Source organism: Dipodomys spectabilis, unplaced genomic scaffold (assembly GCF_019054845.1).
Source record: "Dipodomys spectabilis isolate Male_0828 unplaced genomic scaffold, ASM1905484v1 ptg000006l, whole genome shotgun sequence".
Classification (NCBI taxonomy): Eukaryota; Metazoa; Chordata; class Mammalia; order Rodentia; family Heteromyidae; genus Dipodomys; species Dipodomys spectabilis.
The window spans coordinates 17,247,557-17,268,678 of record NW_024870683.1 but is presented as its reverse complement, the minus strand read 5'-3'; the positions used below and the strand labels follow the sequence as shown (position 1 = coordinate 17,268,678).

Below are 21,122 nucleotides of genomic sequence, written 5' to 3'. Positions count from 1 at the left end.
TGGTTGGTTGCTCTCATACCTCTTATATAGAGCCAGAAGGCTCTACGTAAGACTTACAAAACTGTTTTACAAAACTGGATTTGGGGCTCGGGGTGGCAGCACAAGCCTGTAATTCCAGCTCTCAAAAAAGTGAGGTAGGATTCCCAAGTTCAAGGATAGCTTTGGGCTATGGGAGATCTTGTGTTTTACAGAAAGAAAGGTTTGTTGAATGATTCCATCTTTTTTGCTAAGTGCTCATATTAGGAAAAAAAAAAACCCACACAAAACAATCAAGACATGTTAAATATATTCAAACTTTTCTGTTATCACAGGGAAACTACTACACATTTCACATTTTTTAACTTGACAAGGCCTTAGTATCTAAAATGAATGTTAGCCTTTTCTAAAATGTATCAAGACAAAAACACTATTCAACATATACAAATAGCCAGTCTATTTACGGTCAGAGCTATAGGTCTTGTGCTCCTGAGCATACTGTCATTATGTTGTTCCAGAGCCATTTACACTGTATAATAAAGGGTACCTAATAATTGAGATGCCTGCTTATTATACTGTCCTTATGACACTTAATTTTATGTCCTAGATTTTAACTTGCATGTACACACACACACGATCAACAGTAGTGCTTCCTACTAGTCAAGCTCAGTCCGTCTCTTCTTGCAAAATATTCTTTCTACTTCAAAATATTGGATTCTTGCAACCCAATCAGATACCTTCACCATCTCCAATGAGATAGAATAATTTTTGTTTTCAAACATTGTTTGAAGCTGATACTAGTGGTGTGTGTTGGTAATCATAACTACTGGAGAGGGTGAGAACGAAGGATCAAGGTTAGAAGCCAGCCCAGGCAGAAAAGCCCTGAGACTATGATCTATGAATAAACAACAAGCCAGAAATGAAGGTGTGACTGAAGATGTTAGAGTAGAAAAAGCCTTGAGTAGAAAAAGCTAAGGGAAAGTGCCTAGGCCAAGTTTAAGCCCCAGTACTGGCACAGAAAGAAATCGAATGTTTAGAATAATATGATATGCCATCATTGGAGATTGACAATTCTTATTGAATTCAGCACAACATGTATTAATGGATTTGTAAATCAGCTGCTCCCTTCCCCTCCTCTTTTTCTCCCTCACATACAAAGTCCTATACTTTGTGTATATGTATGTACTTTTTAAGTCATTCTATTATTTCATTATGGTTCATTACATTTTGTTGGTTTCAGTTCAGTATTTTCTTAGCACATTCTACCAGCTATTGTATATTGAGTAACTGCCAAGAGGCAGTTACTCAATAGTAATAATAGTTGGAAACTATCATTATTCACAGGTAGACATTCAATAATCTTTCATATAAAGCCACCATAATCTGTCTATATAATGAAAGCTGTGGAATGTGCCACAGAATATTCTGTCTATAAATCCAAAAGAACTATCAGAAATAAGAATGTTGAGGGTTGGAGGTGTGATTCAGGTGGTAGAGCATCAGCCAATAGGTGAAAACCTCAGATACTGAGCTTGAGTCCCAGTCTTGCACCAAAAAGCAAGAATTCTGTATGAAAACAAGCTCTTTACTAATGCCTTGTCCACAAGGCCAGGGGGTCCTACCTCATGTGTTACTCATAATGGCCAGATCCCCAGGATAACAAAATCAATGCACTCAGGGGCTTGACCCACTGAAAAGCCCTCAAGGGTTGGGGTAATCGCTTCTTGGAGACATTATGGAAAGCCTGGATATGTGGACTAAAAACTCTGAGCTTCAAGTAAGCTACACGACAGTTGAATGTCCTGGGCATAATTGGAAGGGGTTCTTTGCACAGGGACAAGCACACCTCTTTCTGTCCAGGTCACTTCTTGCTGGTGTATAACAATTCTTCACCTTTGTACAGGTCTGTGAGTTTTATGAAGCATTTACACCATTTGTTACTCAATGAATCCTTTTAATAAAAGACAGAGATGGAATTTCCTTCTATGCCCATAAGCAGATGAAGAAACTGAGATGCCCTTTCTGTAAAAGTCAGTGTCTTGCTTTCTTTTCTCATTCTTTTTTTTTTTTTTTGGGTCCGGTCATGGGGCCTGAACTCTGGGCCTGGGCACTGTCCCTCAGCTCTTCAGCTCAAGGTTAGTGCTCTACTTGAGCCACAGCACCACTTCCGGCTTTTTTCTGTTTGCTTATGTGGTGCTGAGGAATCGAACCCAGGGCCTCATGCATGCAAGGCAAGCACTCTACCACTGAGCCACCTTCCCAGCCCTCTTTTCTCATTCTTGCTGACATAATTAGAGCATTTCTGATACTTTTGTCTTCAGTTGGCTAGTTAATAAGATGATAGACAAAACTGGTACACCCAATTCAGAAAGTTTTGCTAACCAAGTTTTTCCAGTAAACTAGTTGAGAATTAAAAGACTTTCAGTCTCTCAATCACTGTGACTTTTCTTTTGTTCAGAGACTTGAGAGAAGCTCCAGTTTTCTGCAATTGTTTGTGTACATGTGGTGTGCGTATTTGGGTGTCCGTGTCTGTGTTGATACTAGGGCTTGATCTCGGGGTCTGGGCACTGTCCCTTAGTTTTTTTGCTCAAAGCAGGTGCTCTACCACTTGAGCTGCAACTCAGCTTCTGCCTTTTTGTGGACATAATCTTGTGGACTTTTCTGTCTGGACTGGCTTTGAACCATGATCCTCAGATCATGGATTTATTACTGGCTCAAGAATAAATGTAAAGGCTGGGAATGTGGCTTTGTAGTAGAGTGCTTGCCTAGCATACATGAAGCCCTGGTTTTGATTCCTCAGTATCACATACATAGAAGAAGCCAGAAGTGGCACTGTGGCTCAAGTGGTAGAGCACTAGCCTTGAGCAAAAGAAGCTCAGAGACAGTGCCTAGGCCCTGAGTTCAAGCCCCAGGATTGGCAAAAACAAACAGGTGCAAAGAACATGAGGCCCTAAGTTCAAGCCCCACAACTGGCATAAAGAAAAAAAACACACAATACAAAAAACAATCCAAACACAAAAGGGCAGTCTAGTACTGGTAGCTCATGCCTATAATCCTACCTACTCAGAAGGCTCGGATCTGAGGATCGAGGTTCCAAGCCAGCCTGAGCAGAAAAGTCTGTGGGACTCTTATCTCCTATTAAGCACAAAGAAACAGAAGGGGAGATGTGGCTCAAGTGGCAAAGTACTGGCCTTGAGCAAAAAACCTTAGAGACAGTACCCAAGCCGTGAGTTTAAACCTAGGACTAGCAGGAGAGAGAGAGATAGAGACAGAGAGAGACAGAGACAGAGACAGAGAGTTACAGTAGTATTCTAGCTCTGTGCAGCTTTCTCTTTTCATGTAACTCCAATCTAGGTAATGTGCTCAAGGGCCTGCCTCACCAGTGGCTGTGCTGAGGCAGGAGAACCAGAGAGAGAGAAAAAAAAAAAAGGCAGATATACATATCAACAAATCCTTTTTCCTACAACTGCTACACAAAGAGCACAGTGTGTGTATGTATGTGTGTGTGTGTGTGTGTGTGTGTGTGTGTGTGTGTGTGTGTGTGTGTGTGCAATGAAAATCTGCATCTTGGCTGGGAGCCGGTGGCTCAGGTCTCTGTAATCCTAGCTGCTCAGGAGGCTGAGATCTGAAGATTGTGGTTCAAAGCCAGCCACGGCAGGAAAAGTCCATGAGACTGAGGGACAGTGCCCAGGCCTGTCCCTCAACAACAAACAACCACCAACAACAACCAAAAAGTAAAGAAAGAAAGAAAGAAAATCAGCATCTCAGCCCCATTACAAATGTTTTCCTCTTTGGAACGTGATCAGATACTTTTTGAGAGACTCAACCACCATGTATCATTTTCCTTCTACAATTTTCTTGATTGCTTATGATTTTATATAAATCCAACTTGTTTATCAGGTGCATGTTAAGTCATGTTAAAAACCCGTTATTCAAGTTCAACATGTAAGTTTGGGCCTTATTCAACAAAATATGATAAACTCCTTTTGGAACTAATGATTAATGCAACATGGAACCGTTTTGGGGTGTTTAACCCCCCCAAAGGACTTTGGGATTTCAGTGTGGAGATTGCATATCTACACCATAGAAACAAACTACTCCCCCCTTTCTTTCCTGCCTCCCTTCTTTCATCTTCCTTTCTTCCTTCCTTCCCTTTTCTCCCCCCCCCCCTTTTTTTTTTGTGCCAGTACTGGGGCTTGAGCTTAGGACCTAGGCATTATTCCTTAGCTTTTTTGGCTCAAGGACTGGTATTTGATCACTTGAGCCACAGCTACCCTTCTGGCCTTTTGCAGGTCAGTTAGAGATAAGCAGCTTCCCTTCTTTGAACCATGATCCTCAGATCTCTTCCTGTTTAGTAGCTGGAATTGCAGGTGTGAGCTTTTGTGGGCACCTGGCTCAAACTGATTTTGTTGTTGTGAGTACGAGAGAGAGAGAGAGAGAGAGAGAGAGAGAGAGAGAGAGAGAGAGAGAGAGAGAGAGAAAGAGAGGAGAGAGAGAGGGGGGGGAGGGAGGAGACAGCAGGCTTTGCTTAGGGGATTCTTTGCATTGAAGACTTTGTTAGGCAAAGCCTCTCTGGGATGGAAGTCTGATTTGCAATTTGTGCCTTTGTGAAAGGACTAGCTGATTCCTATTGTTTAATGTTCAGATCTCAATTTGCATTGGGAAACACGTGACTTGTTCTGGGGATGCTTCCCTTTTCATTTTCTTGTCCTGAGACCCAGTTGATATTGTATGTTAAAAGAAAATGGATAAAGGTTCTAGGCCAAATGTTTACTCTGGTGAAGGAAGTAGGAGGCTGTTTTTTCTGTCTGAATGGTCTTTCTGGGCTCCAGCAATGTGGAGCTAGTAGTCAATTTGGCAACTGACCATTCCTAGGGAGGTCTGTACTCTTCATCGATTTCCTTAATGAGAATACCGTGCTTTGTTACAGAAAGAAAGCACTGAAGAAATATGGCCAACAAGTGGATTTGAAGAAGGAACTAAAAGGTGAAAAGAAAGAATTCTCTGATCACCTCAGGACATATTTCAACTCTTTGGTTCAATGTCTTCCTTCATAAATAAAGGTTTGAGAAAAATTATTTTAGATTTCCCCTAACAATACTCTCATCAATACTCTCTACATGATGTTTAACTACCTGTCCTTTGGTAAACAATTTTTAACTAACATTTGCTTTGACAGTGTTCCCAGATTGGCAACAGAAAGCCTGGAATAGAAACTTCGTGAGGAGGGATAATTTCACAGATTGTGGGTTTAGACTATGTGGTTTATTTGTTTGTTTGGTTTCTTTTTAACTCTTCTGTTTCTCTCTTTTATCTTTGTCGCTGACCACAAGAAAATGTTTTTGTTTTTTTTTTCCCCCTTGAACTTGGATTTGGAGTTGCTCTTTGAATAAGCTGGAGGTAAATGGATTATAAGGAGAATTCATATTCATTGAGCACCTATGGTATTATGCTCAGATATTTTTTTTTGGCGGGGGGTGGGGGAGGAGAGGTGTTTGTATGTGCCCAGAGGCATGTACACACTTGGTTACTAGGGCTTGATGTCTGGGCCTTTTTCTTTTTCTTTTTTATTATTCGGTCGTGGGGCTTGAACTCTGGGACTAAGTGCTGTCCCTGAGCTCTTCAGCTCAAGGCTAGCACTCTACCACTTGAACCACAGTTCCACTTCCAGTTTTCTGGTGGTTTTATTGGAGATAAGAGTCTCAGGGACTTTCCTGCCCAGGCTGGCTTTGATCCATGATTCTCAGATCTCAGCCTCCTGAGTAGCTAGGATTATAGGCATGAGCCACTGGTGCCTAGTAGCTATTCCTTTCAAGGCTGGTGTTGTACCACTTCAGCCACAGTTCCACTTCTAGCTTTTTGCTGGTTAATTGAAGATAAGAGCCTCATGGATTTTTCTGTTCTGGGTGGCTTCAAATTGGGATCCTCAGATCTCAGCCTTCTGAGTAGCTCAGTGCTGTGAGCCACTGGCATCTGGTTTATACCAAAATACTTTGCTTAGGGTTTTGTTGTTGCCTTCTTGTAGGGAAGAAGACTAACACTAAGGGGAGACAAGTACTTGCCCAGGGCCACATAATTGTGAAGGAACCCACGCCTGCCTCTGAAGCCCAAACTCTTACTTCTGCATCCCAGGTGCTAGAGTAAATTAGACTTTGTTGGCCTAAGGCAGAGTCTCTGAGATAAAGCAAGTTCCTCGCCCCTTTGGAAGAAGAACTGGCTTTTTATTCCTCACTGGGTAATGTGCTATAGCGCACAACTACGTGGGTAAGATTGGCCTAACCCATCCCTTTTTCTAATAGAGAAAAGTAATCTTATCTGTCATTCTCTTAAAAACAGCCCACATTCCTCTAGGTTGGAATTTAGATAATGACCTCAGAAAAGGCAATACTTTCTTACCTATATCAAGACACTCCAAAGGCTATACTTTCAGGGATCATTTCTATAGTTTGTTACTAGAGAAATCTCACGGATTGTGTAAAGTACCGGAAACCACGGGGAGGAGGTACAGTGTAAGAGGTACAGTATAAGAGGTAGAGTGTTCTCTGCTGAGCCTGAAGCTGGCACTTGGTGTTTTCTCAGGGCGTCTGCCACTTGCCATTGATGATCGTTCTTCTTCTCCTTTGTGGGAATGAGAGGGAGAGGACACAGTCTGAGTGGTTTCCTTAAAAAAAATTAAAAAAAAAAAAAAAAGACACTCCATAATCACTACCAAATCACAAAATAAATCATGACCTTTCTTGCCAGGCATTTTATTCACAGAGTGAAAAGAATTTTGCATGTGCATTTAACAGTGTGGAACAAGAACTAGCAGTTCTGTTTGTAGTTAGATTCACTGGAAATGAACTTAAGAAAACATCTTCATGTGGCATGGTGGTGTATACCTGTAATCCCAGTGCCTGAGAGGCTGAGGCAGGAAGATTCTGAATACCAGGACAGTCTGTGCTATACAGTGATACTCTGGAGAAACAATGTAAAGAAGAACAAAAAGAAGGAAGGGAAGAAAGAAGGAAGGAAGGAAGGAAGCAAGGAAGCAAGGAAGCAAGCAAGCAAGGAAGCAAGCAAGCAAGGAAGGGAGGAAGGAAGCAAGGAAGGAAAGGAGGGAAGGAGGGAGGGAGGGAGGGAAGGACTCATGGAGGAAGGGAGGGAGGGTGGGAGGGAAAAAGGAAAAAAGGAAGGAAGGGGGAAAAATCCAATCTCTTTTCAATGAAGAATGCCACAGAGGTAGTTAGCTGTTAAACATTATACACTAGAGCTTGCTTGCTTTGAGGTTACAGTTTGAGCCCATAGGAAACACTCTTGTCTCTTGCTCATCTTCCAATACCATTTGCCAACATTCTTCTAATGCTCCCAATAGCTAAAGATAATCCCTTTTCCCCTAACCAGGATCTCTACCTAAAATAGATCTGGGGATGTGCCACCAGGCATGAACAAGTGACTCAGAGAGCCATTTCAGATCAAAGAAGCAAGGAAAGCTCTGAGGAGCAGGGGAGCAAATGAATGGCAGGGCCAGAAAACATTCCAAAGAATTCCCACTCAAAGCCATCTGTGTACAAATGGGGGAGTGGATGGATGAGCCACATCCCCCAGCATGGTCAACTATTATGGTCCCATATCTCCATTCTAGCCTGAGGTTCCCTGACTCTCACCCTCAGCTTGCACAGAACATATCAGGGTAAGTGTGGCTAAGCACTGAGGTCCCCTAACTAAGACACTCACACATAGGTGTTTATGAGTGTGTATTGAGCATCAGGAGGGCAGAAGAATGAATGTATCCTGGAACTCATGATGATTTGGGATACTGTCTTCAGAGCGGTTTTTGTTGGTTGTGTTGAGTTCTGTTTTGTTGTTTGCTTTGTTTAACTTTGTTTCCTTTAGCTCACTTGTACCATTCATTGGTTTTTAGATCTAATTCCTTTTGATGGATCTTGGAATGGACTTCTGTGCTCCTTTACCATTATGTAGTAAGTAATACTTGTAAATAAGGGCTAATAATTGTTAAGATGTACTCCATACCTTTCCTATAATTAAACATTTTTCTCATTAACCCTCCATGATAACCTTATGAGGTAAGCATTCATATTTTTATTTTAACAACAAGGGACATAAGTCTTAGATAATCTGAGATAAAATATCAATAAAAACAAGTGAAAAATAATTAGTAAATGGGTGGTTTATATCTAACTACTAGCATACACTCTTGAGCCATGCTATCTACCTATCTATCCATCATCTATCTATGTGCTGGTACTGGGGCTTGAACTCAGGGTCTGGGAACTCTATTGCGCCACCGTTCCACTTCCTGCTTTTTGGTGTTAACTGGAGACTAGAGTCTCAGAGACCTTCCTGCTTGGGTTGGCTTTGAACTGAGATCCCCAGATCTCAGCCTACTGAATAGCTAAGATTACAGCCCCCACCTCGTGAGTCATATGCTTTGTATGCAGAAGAATGTTCACAAATTAACTTGGGGAGTAGGAGGAATTGATACAGTATGATTCAATTTGATTTTTTTGGGGGGTGGGGGTGTCATGGGGCCTAAAGTCTGGACCTGGGCACTGTCCCTCAGCTCTTCAGCTCAAGGCTAGCACTCTACCACTTGAGCCACAGCACCACTTCTGGCTTTTTCTGCTTATGTGGTACTGAAGAATTGAACCCAGGCCTCATGCATGTGAGACAAGCACTCTTCTACTGAGCCACATTCCCAGGCCTCTAATTTGATTTTTTAAAATGCCTATACATATATATATATATATATATATATATATATATTAGGAAATACTACTCAATGTCAGTTCTTGGAGCAGCCTTCTCTGGCTACACTAAAAGAGCTCTCCCATCCTGCCCTGTGGTTATTTATGTCTTTAAACTGCTTAAAGCCAGATGCTTGCTTGCTGCATCTGTGTATTTTTCTACAACAAGGCTCAGGGCAATGCCTAAGGAAATGTGTGTGGCAAGTAATAGGTACTCAATAAATTTGTGTTGACTTGAAAGAATGCACTAAGTCCTAACCCTTAATACTTTTTTTCTTTTTCTTTTTTTTTTTAAACCAGTCCTGGGGCTTAAACTCAGGGCCTGAGCACTGTCTCTGACCTTCTTTTGCTCAAGCATAGCATTCTACCACTTGAACCATCACACCACTTCTGTTTTTTTCTGTTTATGTGGTACTGCAGAATCGAACTCAGGGCTTCATGCATGCTAGATAAGTACTCTACCACTAAGCCACATTCCCAGCCCTTAATCCTTTCTTTTCTTTTCTTTTCTTTATTCCTTCCTTCCTTCCTTCCATGCCACTCAAGACCTGAGTGCTGCTCCTGAGTTATTTTGCTAGCATTCTACAATTTCAGCCATAGTTCTACTTCTGGTTTTTTGGGTGCTTAATTGAAGAAAGGAGTTTCATGGACATTCGCCTGGGCTAGCTTTGAACTATGATCCTCAGATCTCAGCTTCCTGAGTAGCTAGGATTACAGGCATAAACTACGGATGCCTGGACAATTTACAATATTGATACTTAGCTAGAATGTGTTTTATTTTTGTCTGAAATCCTAAGAGAGAGAGAGAGAGAGAGAGAGAGAGAGAGAGAGGAGAGAGAGAGAGAGAAAGCATTTCCAATTGAGAATCAAGAAGCTTAAAAAGTCTAATTTCAGGGCTGGGAAGGTGGCTCAGTGGTAGAGCGCTTGCCTTGCATGCATGAGGCCCTGGGTTCGATTCCCCAGCACCACATAAGCAAAAAGAAAAAAAGCCGGAAGTGGCGCTGTGGCTCAAGTGGTAGAGTGGTAGCCTTGAGCTGAAAAGCTGAGGGACAGTGCCCATGCCCAGAGTTCAGACCCCACAACCAGACCCCCCCCCCCAAAAAAAAGTCTAATTTCAAATGCATAAAGGAGAAATCCTTCCTAAAGGATGTCTTAGGGGAGGAGAGGAATAAGAAAAAGCAATAGAGGGTATAAATTTGATCCAAAAGCATTCTTGGTACATGGAACTGGAGGCATGGCTCAGGTGGTAGAGCACTAGCTGTGAGTGGATAACAAAATAAAGCTGATTGTTGGGAATGTGGCTTAGTGGTAGAGTGCTTGCTTAGCATGCATGAAGCCCTGGATTCAATTCCTCAGTACCACATAATCAGAAAAAGCCAGAAGTGGCACTGTGACTCAAATAGTAGAGCGCTAGCCTTGAGCAAAAGAAGCTCAGGGACAGAGCCCAGACCCTGAGTTCAAGCCCCAGAACTGACAAAAAATAAAATACAATAGAATTAAATTAAATTAAAAAATAAAGCAGAATGTGAATCCCCATCCCATCTATATATACATATACACACATACAAAATCCTTTGATAGGGGGCTGGGAAGGTGGCTCAGTGGTAGAGCACTTGCCTTGCATGCCTGAGGCCCTGGGTTCGATTCCTCAGTACCACATAAGCAAAAAGAAAAAAGCCGGAAGTGACGCTGTGGCTCAAGTGGTAGACTGCTAGCCTTGAGCTGAAGAGCTGAGGGACAGCGCCCAGGCCCAGAGTTCAGGCCTCACGACCGGACCCCCCAAAAAAAAAAAACAAAAACAAAATCCTTTGATACAATTTACAGATGCTAATGAAAAATCAAAATTGCAAAAGGGAATCTCATTCCTTAGCATAATACTTTCTCTAGAGCAGAAAGTTCTTCCAGTTGCTAGAGAAGATAATTGGAAACCTGCTTAGACAAACTTTGTTAGAGTATATTAGACTTTGCCAGAAAACCATGCAAACATCCAGGTACAAAGAACAAACAAAAGGTTTACTGCTGGTAAAGAGACCAACAAGACCCCTTCTCACAAGAGAGGATTGAGAAGAAATGCTGGCTATTGTCTGAGGTGACCTATATAACCTAGGAGGTTTAAGAAGGGCTAGAAGGGGCCAGGAGGCGGAGACCCTGGTGTGGACGTATGGACCAGGGGCTTCATCATGGCAGACTAGGATTTATGACTGCTGCCCAAGTAGTAGATAAGGGGCCCTGCAACTGCCCAGACCTGAAAGGGGATCCCCTCTAAGGGGATCTTGTTGCCTTATATGGTGGTAGCTGCCCCAGAGAAGTGCCATCCCAAGGTAGAGAAGGTCGGAGGCTGATTATGTACTGTCTCTACTAAATGGACCTACTGTTGCCTAAGAAAGGAGCCTGCTAAGCTGTGTAAAGGGGAAGGAGCTTGCTAAGCTATGGGAAGAGAGCTCATTGGGCTAACAAACTTGCTTTGAATCAATAGGTAATCATGAATGTTTTCACTGCTAGTCCACTTTGGGTCTAATTCTCTGGTGGCCTTTTTGAGCAGCCTCCAGATAGATTTAAAAAGATAAATCTTCCAGGCAACAAACTCTAAGGAACACTTACTAGATGACCAAGTATAGTTGTAGAGAACTAGGGAAGGTTTTGAGCAGACTGAATGTCTGGTCAGTGGGAATATGAATGGAACATTCCTTGAGACAGCCGAGTTTGAAGCCCAGAGGTACTCTCTCAAGACCTCTAAAGATGAGGTCTCAGAAGGAAGTCAACCACTTCAAAACCAATGGCTAGGATCTTGCTTTGCTCTATTCTAGTTGGAGATTTTTCTAGTTCTCCTGTCTTTCTGAAAGGTGGCTTCTACCCCAACAGCAGCCTCTGAAAGTCAGAAGCAAAACTATTACAAGTTGCGCTGGGTGCTGGTGACTTACACTTACAATCCTAGCTACTCAGGAGGCTGCAATCTGAGGATCCAGGTTCAAAGCCAGCCCCAGCAAGGAAAGTCCCTGAGATTCTTATCTCTAATTAACCACCACAAAACCGGAAGTGGCACTGTGGCTCAAGTGGTAGATAGAGTACTTGCCTTGAGCTGAAGAGCTGAGGGACAGCGTCCAGGTCCAGAATTGAAGCCCCAGGACCAACCAAAAAACAAACAACAACAACAATAAAAGCTAGCCTAGGGAAGAAAAGTCTTGAAGACTCATCTCCAGTTAACCAGCTAAAAGTTGGAAGTGGAGGTGTGGCTCAAGTTAGAGCTCCAGCCTTGAACTAAAAAGCCAAGCAAGAACATAAAGCTGAGTTCCAATTCCAGGACCTGCACACACACACAACACGTGCACACACACACACACACACAAACACACACACACACACACACACACACACACATACCACACACACACCAAACAAAAGTACCTGCATTCCTCCAAGCCAAGGGTCTGTTTTGCAAGCCTCCTTCTCCTTTCCCCAAACAGAAACAAGCTCCTATATAAAATTCATAAATTCTTGGCAGAAAAGTCATCCTCCCATTGGAAGAAACAGATGTTTTACAAGTAACTTTTGCCATTATATGCTGTTTCTAACATCATAGCTTTAAATTGTGTGGGGAGGTTAGCTTTTTATTTTTTTTAGATAAATGTCAATATGTTCTAGGCAATTTTTCCATCTCCATCTGTGTCACACACATCGCCCACCCTCCCACCACCCTTCTCTAACTTTCCAGAGTAGCTGGGAATTGGAAAGATACTGAAAAGTGAAAGCGGAAAATTCAACAAGTGTGCTAACGTATAATCTAACACAGACAATAATAAGCCAGTGCCCTCCCAGCTGTGAGTCTTAGAAACTTTCTTCCTCTAGTCTTTTTAGAGGTTGGAATGGCCCACAGTCTTTTAACAAGGCAATTATGACCAATTAACATTCAGAAGTCAGCTGCTAGCCCAGTGCCTGTGATTCACTTCAGAGACTGAGATCTGAGGATCCTGGTTCCAAGCCATCCCAGACAGAAAAGTCCATGACACCCATCTCCGATTAACCAGCAAAACATCAGAAGTGAGGAGAATGCAGTTGTACTACTCAATACATAGCTTATGAAACTGTGAAATTTGAACAGATGGACTGGGCTGGGAGTGATGGGTGACAATGATGAAAGGGGTAATATTGATAAAGATGCATTGCATCCTCAATGGATATGTTGAATGGCAATCCCTTGTGGTAGAGTGCCAGCCTTGGGCAAAGAAGGCAATGCTTGCGCAAAAACTAAACAAAAATAAAGCAAAAACAAAAGCAACAAAAGAAAAGAGAGTGAGAACGAAGGAATGAGGGAAAAGAGTGAGGGAGGGAATGAGGGAGGAAGGGACGAAGGGAGGAAGGGAGGAAGGGAGGAAGGAAGGAAGGAAGGAAGGAAGGAAAGAAAGAAAAAAAAAAGCACAATTCCATCAGAGGGATCTATACATGAAGTCCCTCCTTCTAACCAAGAGGCACTAGGCATATTTCACTTTTATGTCCTGTGGAACTGCCTTCCATATACATTATACACTATATTACATATCTGTAATATCTATGTCCGGGTTCGGGGGAGGGGGGGACACGGGGGTAGGGATAAGGTCCCAGGCTATCAGGGCCCCGCGCTCGCAGGCTTTGCTGCCCTCCTCCCAGCATGCCCGCCCGTTTTGGGGTTCCCCGTGAGAACCGGGTGAGCGGTCTGGGTGGGGTGTGCCGACAGCCGGGCGGGCTGGGCGGAGAGGAGAGCTAGGGGGACCGCAGACGCACTTCGGAGACGCACTAGGGGAATCTTCAGAAGTGGGGTTCGCCGGGGAGTCCAGGCTCTGGCACCCAAGTTTCCACTCGGCTGGATCGGAGTCCAAACGCCCACCAGCAGACCGACCCCCCCCCTCCACCCGCACCCACCCACCCGGAGGCGCCCGGACCCCGGGGCCCCTTCGTGTCCAAATGGAGGTGGACGTGGGAGCGCGCAGGGCGCAGCGGGGGCCGGCGCCCGGAGAGCGCAGCGCGGGGCTGACCGCGCAGACCCCGCGGGCCGGGGCCGCGTCTCTATCCAGTACTCCCGGAGCGGGGGGGGGGGGGGGGGTTCCCCAGGTTCCCCAGCCCTCCCCTCCCCCCCCCCCCCCCCCCCCCGGCGGGGCAAGGCCGGAGGGCGCGGCCGTCCCTCGCGCCCGGAGCAGGAGCCGGAGGCGGGCTCCGTGTCGCGGTCTGCAGCGCCTCCCACCGGACGGCGGGGCACAAGACGGGGACAGTGGGTTCCCGTTCCCCCCCCCCCCCCCGCCCCCAAACGCCACCGCACCCCCCACCCCCCGCCTCGCGCAGAGACCACGCCCTTCCCCTTCCTCCCCCGCCGAGGCCGACCTGTTGGTGCTGAGAAAGTAAACCTCCGGTGGACCTGGCCGGTAGTCCTGGCTCGCCACTGGCTGGTCCCGCTGACCCTCTTCCCCAATGACCGTCCTTCCTCCCTCCTTCCCTCTCCCCGCCCCCCTCCTTTCTCTCCCCACTTCCCATCTCCCTCTCCTTCCCCCCACCTCTCTAGTTTTGAATAGGAAACAAAAAGATTATTGTGGAATAAATAGAAAAACATCGTTTATTGTGATCATTGAGAACATGTGTGAGAGTGCCAGACATGATCATTATTAGCTGGCTAGGTTTTGAATGAGAGATCCCCGCCCCCCGCCCCGCCCCTCCCACCACACACACCCACTAGCAGATATTTTGGGGTGGATTTCAGCGGGGGACTCATTTCTGGCTTTCTTTAGATTTGTGTTTGGTCCTAAGGTTCGAATCCAAGGCCACACACCCTTCGCCCCTGGCTTCCCATTGAGGTGGGAAAGGGAACCCTGAGCGCCTCGCTGGGGTCCAGCGTCTTACTGATGGCTGCTTGGCTCTTGTTTGAACCTCATTGCCGAACTGGGGGACAATAGCGGAGCATGCATGGAGTTGCTAGCAGGTAAGAAAACCTCAACCTTCTTGCAGTCAGGTCCAGAGCAGCAGCACTTCTCACGGTGCACCACGTGCTGCACCAAACGCACTGCAAACAGCCAGCAGGCCCTAGGCCCTGGGGTGGTCAGCGCAAGCCCTGGGCTCATCCACCTGATCTGGCAGAGCATGGTGTTTACTGTCCTGACCAAGGAGGGAAACTCCAACTGCTGTGGTCTTTCTAACTAGCAATCCTCAACACCTCCCACAGAGGTCTCAGAGCCTTCCCCCCCGCCCTTCACTCTCTCTCCTCTTCCTCCTGCGCCTTTCTATTCCTTGCCTCCTTCTCTCCCTCCTTTCTTTTCCCCCTTCTCCTTCTCTTTCCTTTCTCTTCCTCCCTCTCGCTTTATCTCCCTCTTTCCATCTCCCACTTCATCATCCTTCCTCTCCTTCTTGTCCTTCCCTAACCTCTCTGTCTCCCTCCCTCTCCTCTCTCTCTCTCTTTCTCTCTTTCTCACTTGCTTGCTCTCCAGCTATTCTATTTCCTTTGAATAGGATCACTGTTTTTGCCCAGGCCAGTCTGGGCAGTGATCATTTTATTTGTACTTCCCAAGTAGCTGGGATGACAGACATGTACTACTGTGCTCAGCTTTTTATTGGTTGAAATGGGGTATTGTGAACTTCTTGCCCAGGCTAGCCTTACACCAAAATCTTCTGCAACAGGCACCTGGTTTTCATGGCTGTCTTTATCCTGACCTCTGTGAACCTCAGTAAGCATGTCTTTCCAATGTGAGGCAGTAATGCCTGCAGAGACCAGCATGAGAAGGAATGGAGATGTGTGCATCAATCAACACACAGCAAATATCCTGAAATACTTACTTGGTTTGTGTGTGCTGGTACTAGGTCTTGAACTCTTCTTGCTTAGCTTGTTTTGCTCAAGGCTCTACCACCTGAGCCACACCTCCACTTCCATGTTTTTGCTGGCTAATTGGAGATAAGAGCCTTTAGGATTTGTCTGCCCAAGCTGGCTTTGAACATTGATCCTCAGATCTTAGTCTCCCGAGTAGCTGGGATTATAGACATGAACCACTGTTGCTCTACTGTTTTGTTTTTTACACAAAACAGAGGTGCAATTAGTTGTGTTTGTTAGATTGAATGGAGCTTCACTTTCACTAAGTTTCACACTTGGGAAGGCTTCCCTGTAGACTTTTACCATGTCCGTGATCTTGTCAATGTCGTATCTCATAACCTGCTTCTCTCTCTCTCTCTCTCTCTCTCTCTCTCTCTCTCTCTCTTTCTCTCTCTCTCGGCATGTTGCATAGAGAAGGCGCAATGACTCTTCCTAGAGCTAAACATTTAGTATTGGCTTTATCAATCCTGTCTGCTGAGACTTCCAAAGTTAACCAAGATAAGTCAACATGGAAATGTGTTTGGTTGTTGCTATTTTGCTTGCTTCCCCAACCCCCCAACCCCCCTCCCCCCACACCTGTCAGGGCCTGGGTGCTGTCCTTGACCTTTTTCCACTCAAGGCTAGTGCTCTACCACTTTAAGCCACAGCACCACTTCCCCTTGATCTTCTTTTGCTAAAGAGGAGCACTCTAGCACAGTGCCACTTCTGGCTTTTTTGAGTAGTTTATTGGAGATTAGAGTCTCGCAGACTTTCCTGCCCCAGTTGGCTTTGAACCTCAATCCTCAGATCTCATCCTTTTGAATAACTCAGAGTACAGGTGTGAGCCACCAGTGCCTGGCTGGTTCTGTGCCCTCTGAGGGCTTGTTTGGAGGTTCTAGCAGGTACTAGCTTCTTATATACCCTTGATGACAGAATGGTTTTTTGCTTTAGGACGGAGAGTGCAGTTGGAGAGAGAGACACATGGAGCAGTGAGAGAGAAAGGAGAGAACCTGTCCATCCATCCATCCATCTAGCCAGCCAGCCAGCCAGCCAGCCAGCCAGCCAGCCAGCCAGCCAGCCAGCCAGCCAGCCAGCCAGCCAGCCAGCCAGCCAGCCCAACTGAACAAACCCCAGTAATCAATGCGGTGACAGGTGTTGCAGCCATATCACACCCAAAGTTCTGTGTCTTTTGAATGGGAGTCGGGGGTGCTATGTAGAAGGCAGGGATACAGTGTTATTCCAAAGGAATGCCTTGAATAGCTGGGTGCAGTGGCTCACATCTGTTATCCTAGCTGCTCAGGAGGCTGAGATCAGAGGATGGTAGTTCAAAGTCAACCTTGGCAGAAAAGTCCATGAGACTGAAAAAAATAGCCTGCAGAAAGCCCAGTTGAAGGCATATGAGTAGGTGAGGCCCTGAGTTCAAACTCTGGTACTAACAAAAACCAAAAACAAGCAAAATGCATAATTCTGAAGTGTGTGAGTATATGTATAACAATATTTTCTGCCTCAAACCCAAATATGATACCTTTTGTAGATGTGTGATAGGTTCCGGCAGCTTGGGGGGTGGGGAGGGGCTGGGGTTCCATCCCTGTGACTTATCTAGCTCTCATTCCTGGCATTGTCCAAATGTAAGGGGAGGGGACAAAAAAGCCCATAGGTCCAGTGCCTATAGCTCACTCCTGTAGTCCTAACTTCTCAGGAGGCTGTGACCTGAGGAGTTCATTAAAACAGAGCACTGAACAAAAGAAATTCCAGGAGACTCATCTCCAATTAAATACCAAAAGGCTGGAAATGGAGCTGTGGATCAAGTGGTAGAGTGCCAGTGTTCAATGAAAAATCTAAGGGACAGTCCTCAAGTCCCGAGGTCAAGCCTAATACCAACACACACACACACACACACACACACACACACACACACATATCCATAAAATAATAATGTCTAAGGCTTTTGTGTCTGTCATGGTACGCTTGCCCATTCACTTGTCTGCACAACCCATTTTCTGGATGACTCTCAAAATGGTTGAGGGACTTGGGACCCCAATGTTAATGCTCCCAGAGCAGACATCACTCAACATCCTGTCTGATCTCCATGCTGTTAGGAAAAGATTCTGCTCTTTCAGGCTCTGACATGGGACTTTTCACTTCCCGTCTGAGCAAGCATCCTTAGAGACTCTTTAGAAATGACAGGACCTGAACTTTATTAATACAGAAACTGAACAAATTAGAGAGCTTTCACACATTATAACAAGGGATGGGACAGGTGTTACTTCAACCAAAACCAGTCATTATGGGGCCGTTTGTTGAAAAGTTGCGCTGGTGGCTTGGAGACAGTGCCTTTTGCTCTCTGACTCACAGGAAGCAAAGAGAAGTTACTATCAAGTGATGACCATACTTAGAAGCTGAACTAAAAATGAGGAGGTCGATCAGTCAGCTTGGGGTGGAGGGTAGTTGGCTACACTTTTTAAACTGGGAAGTACCAAGCTGTAAAAAAATTTAAGTGTTTTGTGTGACTGCATGTGTATCCTATATTTAAAAAAATGTATTCAGCAAGCATTTGATGAATAGTTACATATGCCAGTTTCTGTGCTTGGAAACATGGAAAGGTGTGTGTGTGTGTGTGTGTGTGTGTGTGTGTGTGTGTGTGTGTGTGTGTGTGTGTGTTTGTGTGTAGGTCTTGGGGTTTGAACTCAGGGCCTAGGTGCTATCCCTGAGCTTTTTTGATGATTACGGAGAGAAGAGTCTCATGGCCTGTCCTGCCCAGGTTGGCTTCAAACTGAGATTCTCAGATCTCAGCCTCCTGACTAGCTAGTATTACAAGTGTGATGCACCAGCACCTGGCAGGTTATCATCTGGTCTGCTGTCCAGTGGTCCACAGTGTGGAAGGAGGAACATACCCATGTGGGCTTTACTAGTCAGCCATGTTCCAGTGCAGATAAACACGTCACTGCCTGTGGAAAGCCTGGTCAACCTGCTGCTCACAGAGGAATGGGCGACATTAGTCACATTTCCATGAAGAAACTGAGGCTCTGGGAGGGAAAGATCTTATTTTTTTTGTGCTAGTTTTGGGGCTTGAACTCAGGGTTTTATGCCTTCAAGGCCAGAGCCCTACCACTTAACCACAAATCTACTCCTGGCTTTTTGGTGGCTAACTTGTTAGTATACTTACGTCTAAGTACCATCGCTCATTTACAAAGCAGCTAGGAAAGTGCCTGTGTGTATTTCCTGGTGTACAGGAGTAGAGCTGTGTCTAGGCTATCTTGTTGGTTGAGAGGGGTGGCATAGAATCTGTGAATGATTTCAGGCAGTGTGGACATTTTACTAGTATATAGGAAGTACTGAGGTTTGAACTAGGGCCTCCAGCTCGCTAGGCAGGCAGGTACTCTGGAGCCACACCTTCAGTCCCAGTGTAGACATTTCAACAATAAGAAATGGAACAGGATGCCTTTCCATTTATTCAAGTCCTCTATAATTTCTTTGTTAATGTCTTATGTTTTCTGTGTAAAACATTAAGAGCTTTGTAGGTTATTTTCTAAGTATTTTGTTATATTTTGATTCTATTTTAAATGAGATCTTCTTTTTTCTTTTTTTGGGGGGGGGCCTCAGCTCTTCAGCTCAAGGCTAGAGCTCTACCTCTTGAGCCATAGCACCACTTCCACCTTTTTCTGCTTATGTGGTGCTGAGGAATCGAATATGCATGCATGCAAGACAAGCACTCTACCACTGAGCCATCTTCCTAGCCCCCGAGATCATTTTCTTAATTTCATTTCGCAATTGTGTGTTTATTTTGCAATATTGGGAGACTGGGCTCAAGATATTCTCTCTCTCTCTCTCTCTCTCTCTCTCTCTCTCCTTCCTTCCTTCCTTCTTTCCTTTCTTTTCTGGTCTTAGACCTTGAATTCCAGGCCTGGGCACTGTCTCTGAGTTTTCGGACCAAGGCTGGTTGTCTACAACATGGCCACAGCTCCACTTCTGGCTTTTTTTTGTTTGTTTGTTTGTTTTTTGGGTCCGGTCATGGGGCCTGAACTCTGGGCCTGCACTGTCCCTCAGCTCTTCAGCTCAAGGCTAGCGCTCTACCACTTGAGCCACAGCACCACTTCCAGCTTTTTTCTTTTTGCTTATGTGGTGCTGAGGAATCGAACCCAGGGCCTCTGGCATGCAAGGCATGCGCTCTACCACTGAGCTACCTTCCCAGCCCCCACTTCTGGCTTTTTTTTGTGGCTAATTAGAGATAAGACTCTCATGGACTTTTGCCTGGGCTTGCTTTGAATCATGATCCTCAGATCTCAGCCTCCTGAGTAGCTAGGATTAGAGATGTGAGCCACTGGCATCTGGCTACTTTTATTTTTTCCACTTATTATGATGTTGCCTTTGGGCTTTCATATATGGTCTTTATTTTCTTGATGTACATTTCTCCAAAGCACAGAGTGTTGAGGATTTATTATTACACAAGGGTATCCAGTTTTGTCCAGTGTTTTTCTACTTTTATTGAGATAGTCATATGCCTTTTGTCTTTTATTTTGTTTATATGGTATATCACATTTATTAGTTTTCTTATGTTGAACATCATTGTATACTGGGATAAATTCCATCTGGTCATGTTATATGATCTTTTTAATGTGCTGTTCAGTGTTGTTCACTGATATTTTGTGAGGTTTTTTGCACCTACATTCATGAAGGGAATTGGTTTGTAAAAGTGTGTTTTGAAGTGTTTTTGGTGTTTACCTCAGGATAATGCTGGTTTCATGAAGTGAGTGGGGAAGGATTTATATGGAAAATCTTCCATTTTCTAGAAGCACTTGAGGGAGTTGACATCAAGCATATAATTCCATAACAAATCAGCTTGCTTGGCAAGTAGAATTAGAAAATGGTAGAACTGGGGCTGGGACTGTAGCTTAGTGGTAGAGTACTTGCCTAGCATACATGAAGCCCCAGGTTCGATTCCTCAGTACCACATAAACAGAAAAAGCCAAAAGTGGCACTGTGGCTCAAGTGGTAGAGTGCTAACCTTGAGCAAAAGAAGCTCAGGCTCAGTGCCCGGCCCTGAGGTCAAACCCCAGGACTGGCGAAAGAAAGAAAGGAAGAAAGGAAGAAAGAAAGAAAGAAAGAAAGAAAACAGTAGCACTGGGTCAAATCTCCCCTCTGTCATAGAATATCCCTGAAAACTTGTGGAAAGCACTGTAGTACTTTGGACCTTATGTTTATTCCCTTATAATGGACAGCCAGCCAGAGGGATTAAAGGAAACAACTGGTGAGAAGTGTCTCTGTGCACCTAACCATTATATGTGAAGTGTGTGTGTGTGTGTGTGTGAGAATGGTGCTGTGAATTAAACCCAGGGCCTCTCAGTTGTTAGGTAACAGCTCTACCATTCCGTTACACCCCTAGCCTACATCTGGCTACTATGAATATGAGTTCTAAAACACATTTAAGAAGTCCCACTTGACCACCTCCAGCTCCTCCCCAGTGTGAATCCCCAAAGCTCAGGGCCTTCTTTGTCTTCCTCACAGTGCTGTGGTTGGAGAGATTTCATGCTGGAGGCTGGCGCTTCTATGCTGCTAGGTCTGTTTTCTTAGGGTGGGACTTACCTTACTTAGGCAGG

At 44.9% G+C, this 21,122-nt stretch overlaps 1 pseudogene; it reads left to right on the top strand.

Annotated features, from left to right (window-relative positions):
- The first annotated feature begins 6,390 nt into the window (after positions 1–6,390).
- Positions 6,391–6,634, top strand: LOC122124461 (annotated as a pseudogene).
- Positions 6,635–21,122: the final 14,488 nt, after the last annotated feature.